Source organism: Zalophus californianus, chromosome 2 (genome assembly GCF_009762305.2).
Source record: "Zalophus californianus isolate mZalCal1 chromosome 2, mZalCal1.pri.v2, whole genome shotgun sequence".
Lineage (NCBI taxonomy): Eukaryota > Metazoa > Chordata > Mammalia > Carnivora > Otariidae > Zalophus > Zalophus californianus.
Window position 1 is genome coordinate 38,195,742 of NC_045596.1, and position 13,395 is coordinate 38,209,136.

The window sequence follows — 13,395 nt, forward strand, 5'->3', positions numbered from 1 at the left end:
AGGCTAACTCTCATTGGTAAGTAGTTTTATTTCTAGAAATAGTAAATTGCTATAGAAAAGTCTTTGAGAATTTCATCAAGTTTATATTTTGATCAGAATGATTCTTTCTCCAAAATCTTTTTTTTTATTGTATAAAATGATGGTAGTAGATTTGAAAAACACTTTCTATCACCATCACAATAATAGCAGGACATCTGAGAAACATTAGCTTCAAGTGGAATGGTTATAAAATCAAAAGGCCTTTCTTATTTAATATGAAAATGATTTTCAACAAGCCAGCTACAGCTTCAATAACAATTCATAAAACCTATTCAGTTATGTGATACAAATTCCAAGAGCTTAACTGTACATTCTAACTGTTCATCTATTTATTAAGTATTTATTATGAGCTATAATTATGATCATTTCTTATCATGTTGTGAAGGATCTAGTCCCCTGATTATGACTTCATCTTCTGCCATCCTACCCTGTTCTAACCATAGTGTCTTCTTTCCTTTTCTTGAATAACCTCAATCCCTCCTCCACTGTGCACCTGGCAGCAATTATAAGTGCTCTTATCACTGCAAAATTTCTTCTCAGTCTTCCTGCGTTCTCTTCAACATCACCTCATAGAATATGATTTTGACCAAATTTTAGAAAGCGGTTTCATCCACCCATCTTTCCCATATTTTCCTATTCTCTATCTCTAGCTTTTGTTTTCCTCATGCCATTTAAATTGCAATTTTAACACTTTTTTCTGTTACAGTTTTTCCTTCTGTATGGAAGTTAAACTCCACAAAGGAAAATATCGTTCAGCCTTTCACTCATTCACTGCTCTATCTCCAGGACCTGGAATGTCATCCAATATCTAGTATGTGCTCAATAAAAATTTTTCAATGAACAAATTAACACATAAGCTAATGTGACTTCTTCTGAAATACAAGAAAAAGAGGCATGGCTGGCTGGTCATAGAAAGCTGAAGATGGATGGCCTTTTCCATGTTGTTAAAGACAACATAGATGTTTGTCGTCATGAAACAACAGCCAAATTGATTAAATTGTAAAATCAGAAGGAAAGCCAGGCATAGCAAAAAATATATTTGTAAATATTATTTGATTCTTTAATAAGACAATTGTTTCTAAACATAAAGGCAGAAAGAAGACATAAAATTAAAATCAGTAGATTTAACCACATACAACTTAAAACTTTTGTAGATACAAGGTAATGTAAAAAAATTTTTTTAAACAAAATAAATGTGAAACATCTTTACGACACAAGTGGGATGTGAAAGTTCAGTTTTTAGTAACAACCATACAATTACTTCAAAAGTGAATAAGTAATGGACCAGAAAGACATTTAATATATAAAATAGCAAGCAATAATTGAGTTTTTGCCATGTGCTCTATTTGAGACAGTCTGCATTATGCTTTACACACATTGCCCCCTTTAATTCTTCCAAAACCCTGTGAGGATAGATATTATTATTAACTCTATTTCACAGAAGAGGAATTTGAGGAACAGATATGAATTAATTTGTTCAACATTGCACACTTCAGAAGTGGGACATAGATTCAAATCAAGAACTGCCTTAAAGAAAAACAAAAGGCTTAAGTTGCTAACAACTCTGGTAGATGAGAATTCCAAAAGAGGGAAATACACAAAGGAACAAAGATGCAATTGCACAATTAAACAATTAAAGAATGTGCCTCTTATCCCTCGTTACTCTACTTCTTTCCAGTTCCAGTCCCATTTATCTGTACTTCTGCTGAATAAAACTCTGAAGAATGTTCATGCTCTTTGTAGCCAATTTCTTCCTGAGTATTTCTTCCTTAAGTTCACTCATCTGGCTTTGAATTTTCTGCTTTTCAGAAACTACTCTTGTCCAGATTGCCAATGACCTTCACTTGGCTAAATTCAGTGATAAACTTCCAGTTGTCATCATATTAGAGCAAGCTGCAACATTCAACAGAGACAACCACTCCTTTTTCTCCATTACTTCCTGTATACACTTGGTTTTCAGTATACAGTACACTCTTGATTTGTCTACCGCACCCAAAATTATTTCTTCTAATTCTTTTTTGTTGTTGTTGTATGTTCTCCTCATCAGTCTCTTAATGGGTGAATGTGCCAGGGTTCAGTTTGGAACTTGTATTTTTTCTATCTAGATTCTGTCCCGTAGAGATCCACCCAGTCTCATCATGTATATGCTGACAATACTCAACTTAATATTTCCATCCTAGACCTCTGTCCTGGACATTAGATCATATATAACTTCATAACTTCATCCTTGATATCTCTACCGAGACATCTGATGTCTTTTCAAACTCTGTATCTACAGCACACACACACACACACACACACACACACACCAAAAACAACAACAACAAAAACAACAACAAAACCACCTCTTCTATCCTCCTTAATTCCCATATCAAATAAGAGAAGTTTCATTTGCTCAGATTAAAAAAAAAATCATACTTGAATCATTCTTCTAAAAATTTTTTTATTTATCTTATCATGGTAAGAATACTTACCATGACACCTACTCTCAACAAATCGTTTCAGTGTATATATTATTGTTGACTATAGGTACAATACTGTGCAACAGATATTTAAAGCTTACTCATCAACGTTATACCCATTGATTAGTAACTCCCCATTTCCTTCTTCTCTTAGCCCCTGGAAACCATCATTCCACTCTTTGATTCTGTGAATTTAACTACTCTTGATACCTCATCTAACTGGAATAATGTAATATTCAGTTTTCTGTGACTAGCTTATCTCCCTTAGCATAACATCCCAAAGATTCACTCATGTTGTCACAGATTGCAGAATTTCCTTCCTTTTAAAGCCTCAATAGTATTCCATTTTAGGTACCTACCACTTTTTCTTTTTCCATTCATCTGTCAATGAATATTTAGGTTGTTTCCACATCTTGGCTATTATGAATAGTGCTTCAATGACCACGGGAATGTCCATGTCTCTTCAAGATCTTGATTTCAATTCCTTTGAGTAACTACACAGAATTTAAACTAATTTTATTAACTTAACTCTATTAACTCTATTTCCCTAAAACTCCACATCCAGCTTATCCAGAAATCCATTTGCTTGCACCTTTGAAATATATCCTGAAATTTGGGACCTGTGAATTTACATTTTTCACCAAATTTGGAAAGTTTTTAACCATTATGTCTTCAAAATTTTGTCTATCTCTGTTTGAAGTTACTCTACAACTCACTTCTATTCTTTCAGTTAAGTTGTTTTTCTCTATATATTTTAGATAGTTTTGATTCTGATGTCTTCATTTTCACTAAGCTTTTATCTGCCATGCCTAATTAAGCCATTATTACCCATTAATATCATTAATCCCATCCAGTGTAATTTTCAGCTCATTCATCTCAGTTGTAGTTTTAATTGCTAGAAGTTTGATTTGGGTCTTATTTGTATCTTCTGTGTCTCTACTTGACCATTTGACCAAATGTAGTACAGTTATAATGTCCCTTTCTGCTGATTCTAAAATTCAGGTCAGGTTTTATTGATTGATTAGTCTCTCTATTGTGAGCTATGTTTTACCTTGCCTTGAGTAATATTTGATTGAATGACAGACATTATGAGTTTTGCCTTGTTAAGTGCTGGATATTTTTGCATTCCTATACATCTTCTTAAACTTCATTCTGGGATGTAGTGAATTTACTTGGAAATGGTTTGATCCTCTCAGGTCTTGCTTCTGTGATTTTGTAGGTAGGTCCTGAGCAGGGCTGTCTATGGCTAATTATTCCCTCAGTACTGAGGCAAGATCTCCCTGAATTCTTTATTCAATGCCTTGTGAATTGTGAACTTCTCTAATCCAGCTCATGAGACTAGGCATTGGTAGCAGCCCATGCGAGAACTGGGAAATGTTCCCTCTGTCTCTTTGGATAGTTCTTCCCCAGAGTTGATTCCTCACCCATTTGCTCTAATGGGTAATTTTTCAGAACACTCAGGGTACCCTCTGCAGATTTCCAGAGTTCTCTACCTCTGTGTAGCTCTCTCATTTCTGGTAGTCTGTTCTATGAACTATAGCTGGGTTGGTTTCTCCAGCTTCATCTCTTCTACTTATGAAATCCTTCAGACTCTGCTTTAGTTGTCCCACCCATGCTATGGCTTCTAAACTCTCTCAAAGCTATCAGCCTTACCTCATTTGTTTCCTGTCTCTCAGGGATCACGGTCCTCCATTGCCTGATATCTAATTTTTTTTTCAAAACTGTTGCTCTATCTATTTTGTCTGATTTTTTTGAACCCTTCAGATGTGAGAACAAATAATATCCTTGTTAACTCCAATTGGAACAGCTGTAGAAGTCATCCTGTGGATTTTTTTTAAAGGGGGAAAGAAAAAAAAGAGATATGATATTTTCAAATATAGCTACATAACACATATATGTATTTCTTAATACAATTAAATTCTTGTGCATTTTTTCTTCTTTAAATTATTTCACATACCTTCATTTTCCTAGTTACTCTTACAATGTTTATATCATTTAAATCTTGCTAAGCTATCAAGAAAGTTTACATTCATTTGAATAAGTTATAATAAATGGGAAATAAAAACTATTACATTTTCTCACCTTCAATAGATTGACCAATTACAATTGCTCCTTAGAGATAGAAAGAAAATATATTGCTACCTGCAGTCTAACATATAGAAATAGTTTTTGAGATAATTAAAATTAACTTTCATCAAGAAATGATTCTCTTCACCTAATCTTGATATCTAATATTTAATGCACTTGGGTAATTTGTCAAAATCATGCTCAATTTAAATTATTTCATAAAATCCCAGTTGACACAGATATGGACAAATGTGAAAAAGGATGATTAATTTTCAATCAGCAACAATACTCCCATGTCTTACTTCATTTGACAGATTATTGAGTCAGAAAAAATTTAAGGTGACTCCACATAATTCTCTTTTTTTATGTAAGCCTGTCTGCAAAATCAGAAAAGAACCAAACCATATAGGCAATAGAGATAATACAGGAAGATGAAAGTTAATGATCTATTTTGATTCGTGTTGAGACAAATTAATGTTTTATGGGCCAAAAATAGTGCTTTCTGAGGATTCAGTGAGTAACACACTCAATTTGGAACAGAAAAATAAGTTGGTTTGGACTCAGCATGTGTTTGAGCTTTGCAAATTACTTAAATTTTCTGAGCAGAAATATCGACATCTATAAAATCACAATATTAACTCAATCTACAAATTTGCTGTGAAAATTAAAGGAGATAGTACATTTTGCGGAACTTTATACATGCATGCTTATGATACAGCCACTCTGAATTATTAAATATTTCAATACCTATATTGGTATAGAACATATAATTAACTGAAACATATTATGAATTGTAGCAACCTGAGTGTATCTTCTCAATGAAAGATTTATTTTATTTATTTTTTAAAAGATTTTATTTATTTATTTATTTACTTATTATTTATTATTTTATAGAGAGAGAGTGTGCATGAGCAGTGGGAAGGGCAGAGGGACAGGGGGAGGGAGAGGGAGAGAGAATCTCAACCAGACTCCGCACTGAGCATGGAGTCTAATGCACGGTTTGATCTCATGACCCTGAGATCATGACCAGAGCTGAAACCAAGAGTCAGACATTTTTTTTTTTAATTTTAAAATGTGGTTTTATTAATGTACTTTAGGATAAGTGCCATTCTTATTTTACCTTGTCTGGAAGAAATACTGACAATTACAGTCAGAGGAAATTTTCATTAGACAAAACCTGCATGTATGAGTGTGTGTGTGGGGGGGGGTTGGTTCATTTATATCATACTGCTCATGTCTGGACTTTATAAATAACATTAAGCAACACTGTTTCCTTCTAAAATTTTCTTTAAAGCAGATCTATTTAGCATCATCTCTGTTACTAATATGTGCAGTGTAGTTTTAGAAAATTTAAATGTTCTAGTCTCTCAGTGAAAATAATACATGTGATCAAGAATAGAAAACAAAAATCTCATTTCTAGTTCCTCTGCCTGGCCACATTTTAAAAACACAAGTTTTTCAGATATATATATATATTACTGTATCAAAACACACATTTTAACAGACTTCACAGCTCACTTAAAGCTTCAGTTTACAGTCATTCATATGAAAGATTTCTAATATGGAATGTTCACTTAGAAAGAATTCCTCTCTGGGATTCCAGTGTTCTGTATCAGAAATGTAGAAGTTCTTCAGTGCAATGCTAGACATTTTACCTCTTCATTTATGTTTTTTCTTTCAAGAGTTCTCATTTTACTTTTGGGTCTTCATTTTTGTATGCTCGACTTCTTTCTTTTAGTATATTCCCAGGTAAGGCAGGTTGATATCTGTATAAATAACCATATGGACGAAGATGATAAACGAGGTATTCTAACTCATACATAGTTGTAGGATCAACATAGTGAAAAGAAACTGCAAGATCAGAACAGCAACCAGGACCCTCTACAGGAGGATAATAGTTATAATTCCAATACCAAAAGGTTCTAGGTAGATAACCCCTGATTAAGTAGTGTTCTGGTACAAAGGGATGAAAAGTTTCTTTTCCAACGGTATCTCTGGAATCTCCTGCTTCTACATTTATAATTTCCATGCATTTGCCCAATGCTAAGTCTTCGATGGAGGAACTATGTGTACATTTGTCTGTTTTAAATGCATCACAAATCTCTTCAAGGCTTCTTTGCTCAGTACATACCCTGCTCCTCCACTCACGTAACCCTGCTTTACATCGGGCTTAAATCTTCTCCCAAAGTAAATGGGTTCTTCAGGGTTGTATTTTGAGAGTAGCCATCTCAAAGTACCCAGTATAACATATGTATCATCATCTGCTTTCATAAACCAATCAGCATCTTCTAAATAATGATCCTGAACATACTGAAAAGCTTTAATTGTTTTCCAGTATAGTTGGTCTCTGCCTTCTCTGGTTTTTAATCCCACGGCAGGGAAGTCTTTATTTTCTTCTGAACTCATAAACAACACTTTATTACAACGCTGGGCCCATGTAGCTTTGACGTGTTTGGCCTTTTTCTCTAGATTTTGAGGCCCTGCCATAACTCAGCAAAGAATTTTAACCTTTTGATAGAGGTTTTCAGCGATGTCTGTGTTCTCATCTTTATGTTGGCTAGAATCTGCATTGAAGTTCATCTGTCCTTCTAGATGATTTTGTCCATTATCATCTGAGTGCCTAGCGTGAGGATCATTATGCAGAATATTAGGCTGGGTATCACCCTGTTCTCCCAACAAAATACTAAATAGCTGAGAACATAAAACAAATCCAATTGCTGATCCACAAAGGAAGGTTAAAAAATTCAGCCAAGATTTAGAGGCCATTTCCCGAAAGTGTATTTCTGACATCAGCCGCGGCTCCCTCTCGCCCCTCCTGGGGGGCGGAGAGGGGAACCCCTCGAGACCGGCAACCTTAGCTCTTCCCGGTACCCGCAGAAGTGGCTCGGAGCTGCTGGCTGGGGCCGCCAGCTGCAGCCCAGATCATTCCCTGGCGGCGGCCGAGGCGGACCCAGCTCACCCTCCCTCCCCACGCCCGCCAAGAGTCAGACATTTAACTGACTGAGCCACCCAAGTGCTCCAAATGAAAGCTTTATTTTAAATTTAATTTCCCCAATTAGGAAAAAATTCTTTCTAATATGAAATTCAAATGTCATCCTCCCTGTCAATGAACACCTAAGAACACATGATGTTTTAGTTTGAAACTGTTATTTACAATTTAATAAAAAAGCAGCCAGTATTCAGTGTTCTGCACATTGGAGGTTCTTTATGCTATACATACTACATATACTGCAGAATATGCTATAAACTATAATATATTTTAAGATATTGTTGAGTATTTCTAGATGCTAAAACTATAAACTTCATTCAAGTAGAAATAAGGAACTTGAAAAAAAAATCATTCACAAACAAAAGACAACTACAAACCATGGGGTATAGTTGTTTGTGGATATAATAGGTTAGGCAATCTGAAGAGAATCTTAATATAACTAGATCCTACATAAAACATTATGAATGTCTGGGAATCCAACAAGGAAGAAAAATCTCTAAAGAATATTTCCTCTACCCCAAAAAACAAACACATACAAATACCAGTAAACTAAAAGGTGTGGAAGCCTGAAGGAAATAGTAATATTAGCTCAGAGACTCAACCTTGAATCCTGGTTAAAGTGATAACACTAAACCTGTGTATCCTGTATTAATAAGAGGACGAGGTCAGCTCAGAAAAGTAGAACCCTTGGAACCCTGTGAGAACAAATGCAGATTTTCTCTAGAATAAAAGATACCAAACATGGGTCCTCTAGATTCCTACATATTAAAATGAAAAATGTTGAACTCATAAGCAAAAATCATCAAGCATATAAGAACATGGAATTAGCAGGGTCAGAGAAACAAACATACTGATGAAACATTTCTAATTAAGTTAAATCCCCCACAACACTTTAGCTAATAGAAAAGAAAATAGAAAATAAAAGTAATTCTGTAGAAAACATTTTTGAAGTAAAAGATAAAATCACAAAAAAAGAGTAGGAAACCAATGAATATCAAAAATTCCCAGAGATATAAAAATGAAACAAAAGAATTTTAGAAACATAACACATAATATTGATATAAAAATATCAATGGATGAGTTAAACAACAGATTAGAAACAGTTGATGAAAGTAGTAGTGAACTGAAAGATCAGGAAATTACCCAGAATGCAATGCAGAGTGGCAAAGAAAGGAAATTATGATGGAAAAAAATGAATTGATATAGAGTGTGATATTCTAACATTTAGTCAGACTATTTATTAGAAAGGAGATTAGAGAAAATGGGAGAAATCTGATACTTGAAAAAAAAAAGATGAGTAAGCTCTATAATGGTGAAAGACATGAATCCACAAACATAGAAAGCACAAAATAGTCTAAGCAGGATGAAAAAAATATATATATATAAACCAGAAAACTTTCAGGCACAAAGGGATGATCCTAAAAGAAATCAGTAATATTGAAATCAGACTTCTTAGCAGAAACTGTGTAAGTCAGAGAACATAGGAATGGTTATATAAAGATTGAGGAGATTTTTTTAAGGACAAACATACTAGTAGAGTAAGGATGATATGAGCATGTTTTTGGAGAAATTATTACCTACAGAATTATATGAAAGGACTTTCTACAAAATGTAGAAAAAGAGGAAAAAAGGAAATGAATTTGGAGAAGATATGCGATTACAGACAGGATAGATATCCACTAAAAGAACAAAAATAGAATACATAAGAAGATTGAAATTTTAACCTCTAAACATATAAGAAGGAAAAAATAGGGGCACCTGGGTGGCTCAGTCAGTTAAGTGGCTGCCTTCGGCTCAGGTCATGATCTCAGGGTCCTGGGATAGAGCCCAGCATCGGGCTCTATGCTCAGCGGTGAGTCCACTTCTCCCTCTCCCTCTCCCTCTCCCTCCATGATCTCTCTTGCTTTCACTCTCTCTCAAATAAATAAATAAAATCTTTTTTAAAAAAGGGAAAAATAGAATATGAAAGAAGAAAAGGTCAGGCGTTGCAAAAAAAAAAAGAGGGTGGAAAAAGAAAGAAAGCATAAGAAGGAAAGGACAAATAAGAATCAAGAAAATATGAAAGTAGAATTTAATACAAATACAGTTTTAAAAACTCTCAATGAACAAAAATAGATTAAATGTAATATTTAACGACAAATTGACAAAGCAGGTTAAAAATATCTGGCTATATGCTATTTAAAAATAACTCATTTAAAACATAGTTAAAGGTGTAAAGCCAAAAGATGAGAAAAGGTTAAATCAGGAAAAATGTTCACACAAATGAAAATTAAGTCCAGGTAACATACATTAAGATAAAAAACTTTATTAGGGATAAATAAGATCACTACAAAATTATAAGCTATTTATTTCACCAAGGAGATACAACAATTCTAAACCCATATGCCCCTAATAAGATTGTCTTAACTATAGAAGGTGAAAATTGATAAAAACTACAGGAAAAAATGATAAATTCACACTCATAATTTTCTCAGTTATTGATAGATAAGGCAGAGAAAATTTTTATAAACATTTCTAAATTTTGAATAATAAAATAATAAAAAAGCTTATGAACAGTGAAGGAAACATCAACCAAATGAAGAGGCAACCTACGGAATGGGACAAGATATTTGCAAATGATATATCCAATAAGAGGTATATGAATGTATAAAGAAGTTATACAACTCAACACCAATAAATAAATAAATAAATAATCTGATTTAAAAAGACAGAGGATCCGAATAGATATTTTTCCAAAGAAGATATACAGATGGCCAACAGACACATGAAAAGATGTTCAGCACCACTAGTCATCAGAGAAATGCAAATCAAAACCATAATGAGATATCACCTCACACGTGTCAAACTGACTAGAATCTAAAAGATAAGAAATAATAAGTCTTGTGCTCCAAGAGGCTGTGAGGCTGTGGGGAAAAGGGACCCTCCTGCACAGTAGGTGGGAATGTAAAATGGTGCAACCAGGGTGGAAAACAGTATGAAGATTGCCCAAAAAATTAAAAGTAGAAATGCCATATGATCTAGTAATTTCACTACTTGGTACTTAACCATAGAAAACAAAAACACTAATTTACAAAGATATATGCACCCCTGTGTGTATTAAAGCATTGTTTATAATAGCCAAGATATGGAAGCAACCCAAGTGTTCTTCAACAGATGAGTGGATAAAGAAGATGTGGTGTGGATACACGCAATGCAATATCAGCCATAAAAAAGTGTGCAATCTGCCATTTGTGACAACATGGATGAACCTCGAGGATATAAGGCTAAGTGAAATAAGTCAGACAGAAAAAGACAAATACCTTATGGTTTTGCTCATATATGGAATTTTAAAAAACAAAACAAACAACAAAATAAAAATAAAAGATAAAAAAAACCCACCAGACTCTTAAATACAGAAAACAAACTGGTGTTTGCCAGAGAGGAGGTGGGTGAGGGGTTGGGTGAAGTACATAAAGCAGACTAAGAGGTACAAATTTCCAGTTACAAAGTAAATAAGTCAGGGAGATGAAAAGTACACCGCAGAGAATATATAGTCAACAAGATTGCAATAATGTTGTTTGGCGCAAAACGTGACTACACTTATTACTGAATAATGTACAGAAATGTTGAATCGTTATATTGTACACTTGAAACGAACATGACACTGTATGTTAATTATATCTCAGTAAAAAGTAAAATAAGATAAAATAAAAAGGAAGACATGAAAAAATTTTAAATAATACAAGTAACAATTTTGTTTGAAAAGTTATATGTAGAACCCTCCACACAGCATTGAAAGAATAAACATTGTTCTCACACACAAAGCTATAAAGCTAGTGTCAACAAATTAAAAAGAAATCTCCATCAAACAGAACATCTTTCCTCAACTTAAGCTGGAAAACCAACAACAAAAACTAAATAAAAATTCCCCATTATTTTGGAAATTTTTAAAAAGTAGACTTCTTGGTGACTACGACTAAAGAAATAAATTTTAAAAGAAATTTAAAATTAAATATAATGAAATAATGAAAAATATTACACGGAAAATTTCTTGGAAACAACCAGATACAGGTTTTATCAGGAAAGTATTAAGGATGGGAAACATGGGGCGCCTGGGTGCCTCAGTTGGTTGAGCGACTGCCTTCGGCTCAGGTCATGATCCTGGAGTCCCGGGATCAAGTCCCGCATCGGGCTCCCTGCTGTCAGCAGGGAGTCTGCTTCTCCCTCTGACCCTCCCCCCTCTCATGCTCTCTCTCTCTATCTCATTCTCTCTCTCAAATAAATAAATAAAATTAAAAAAAAAAAAAAGGATGGGAAGCATGGCAAAAAGTGGAGGGTGTTTGCCAGTATCATTATCATAATTGGAGCACAAGACCTAGATGAGTCCCAAAGAAAAGTTAAGAAGTGAAGAAAAGGATGAAGTCGGTAGGCCATAGGTCTTAATGAAGTTTAAGAACTTTACAGATACTTGGGAAGAGATGTGGAGAATTTGAAGATTGTCGTCGGAGATGATTGAAATTGAATTTGAGATTTGGTAACTTCTCTTTCTAATACTGTTTCCCCTGCCCTGGTAAAAACAGGACTGGGCAAAAAGTTGGGACAAATTGTCTTCTGTATTTGCAAATAAAATAAAAATTGTTTAATGAGAAAGTTTTAAACATTTCAAAAAAAGAAATAAAATGATCTTCAGGGAGACATGTTCCCAATGGCTACACACAAGGTCTTCTTGAAGTACAGAACCACCGTTACACAAAAAATTATTTTAGAAATTAGTATAAACATACAATGCTAATAAAAATATAGGCATCCCTCATCATTCAAACTCATGTGAACAGAACCACCGTTACACAAAAAATTATTTTAGAAATTAGTATAAACATACAATGCTAATAAAAATATAGGCATCCCTCATCATTCAAACTCATGTGAAAATATAGAATTATATTTTTTTGTAGATTCTTGTGGAGGAAACTATATCCTTTCCTATCCAAACCCTTACTACCTCAGTTCTCCTTGATATTTGAAATAGGGAATCACATATATTTTTGTAGAAAGAGGATACATTTAGGTACATATGTTACAATTTTCTTTATATCTTCAAACTAAATGGATTTTTTATTTCAAATTTTTTTACTAGATTATTAATAAAACTTAGTAAAATATTTTAACATTGCTCTTCACATTTATTCTTCACATCTCCATTTAATATATCTGACTTATTCAGTGATATCCTGCTGGCTTCAGTCTTAAAAGTTTTCTGCTTCCTCAAACGTTTTGAAACCATTTAACTTTGATATTTCATTTGGCTGTGTTTTAAAAGACAATCTTAACAAAAACATAAAATATACATTAAAAAATCTATGTTTCTGAATTTTTTTCATGCTAAATGGCTTATAAGATTTCAAACAGCCACATATGTCAGAAGTTATTTTCAAAGAGCAGTGCTCAATGTGTAGAGGTGGTCAGGCTTGGCCGAGATTGCTGCTGTTAATGGGCATCTGCATCTCTTTTGTGTTTCCCAGGTGGGAGAAATAGCATAATAGCATAGTTCATTAGCATCGCCAAGTGATTTAAATTGGATAGGTTATGAGCGTAATTTCAGATGCTTGAAAGTGTGCAAAGAAAGATCATAAATTGTAATATATGATTGTGGGTATTAATTTCATTCCGAGTGGCATTAGGATTCTTCAAACAGACATAAGCTTTAACCTCCTTGTTATTTCCATTAAAGAAAGAAATCGAAAAAAAAAGTATCAGTATAACGTATAGATCATGAAGAATTATGGACTCTGAGAATTAATTGAAGGCATGATTTAAAATGAGCTGTGGAACTCACAGGCATCCATAGGCTATTAGCCT

At 33.8% G+C, this 13,395-nt stretch overlaps 1 pseudogene across 1 annotated transcript; it reads right to left on the bottom strand.

Moving 5' to 3' along the window:
- Positions 1-4,197: 4,197 nt before the first annotated feature.
- On the bottom strand, positions 4,198-7,368 carry LOC113925053 (annotated as a pseudogene). The gene is made up of 2 exons (XR_003520901.1): positions 6,224-7,368; positions 4,198-4,322 (listed from the first exon to the last, which is right to left on the bottom strand). The product of XR_003520901.1 is annotated as a glycoprotein-N-acetylgalactosamine 3-beta-galactosyltransferase 1-like (transcript).
- Between the last annotated feature and the right edge of the window lie 6,027 nt (positions 7,369-13,395).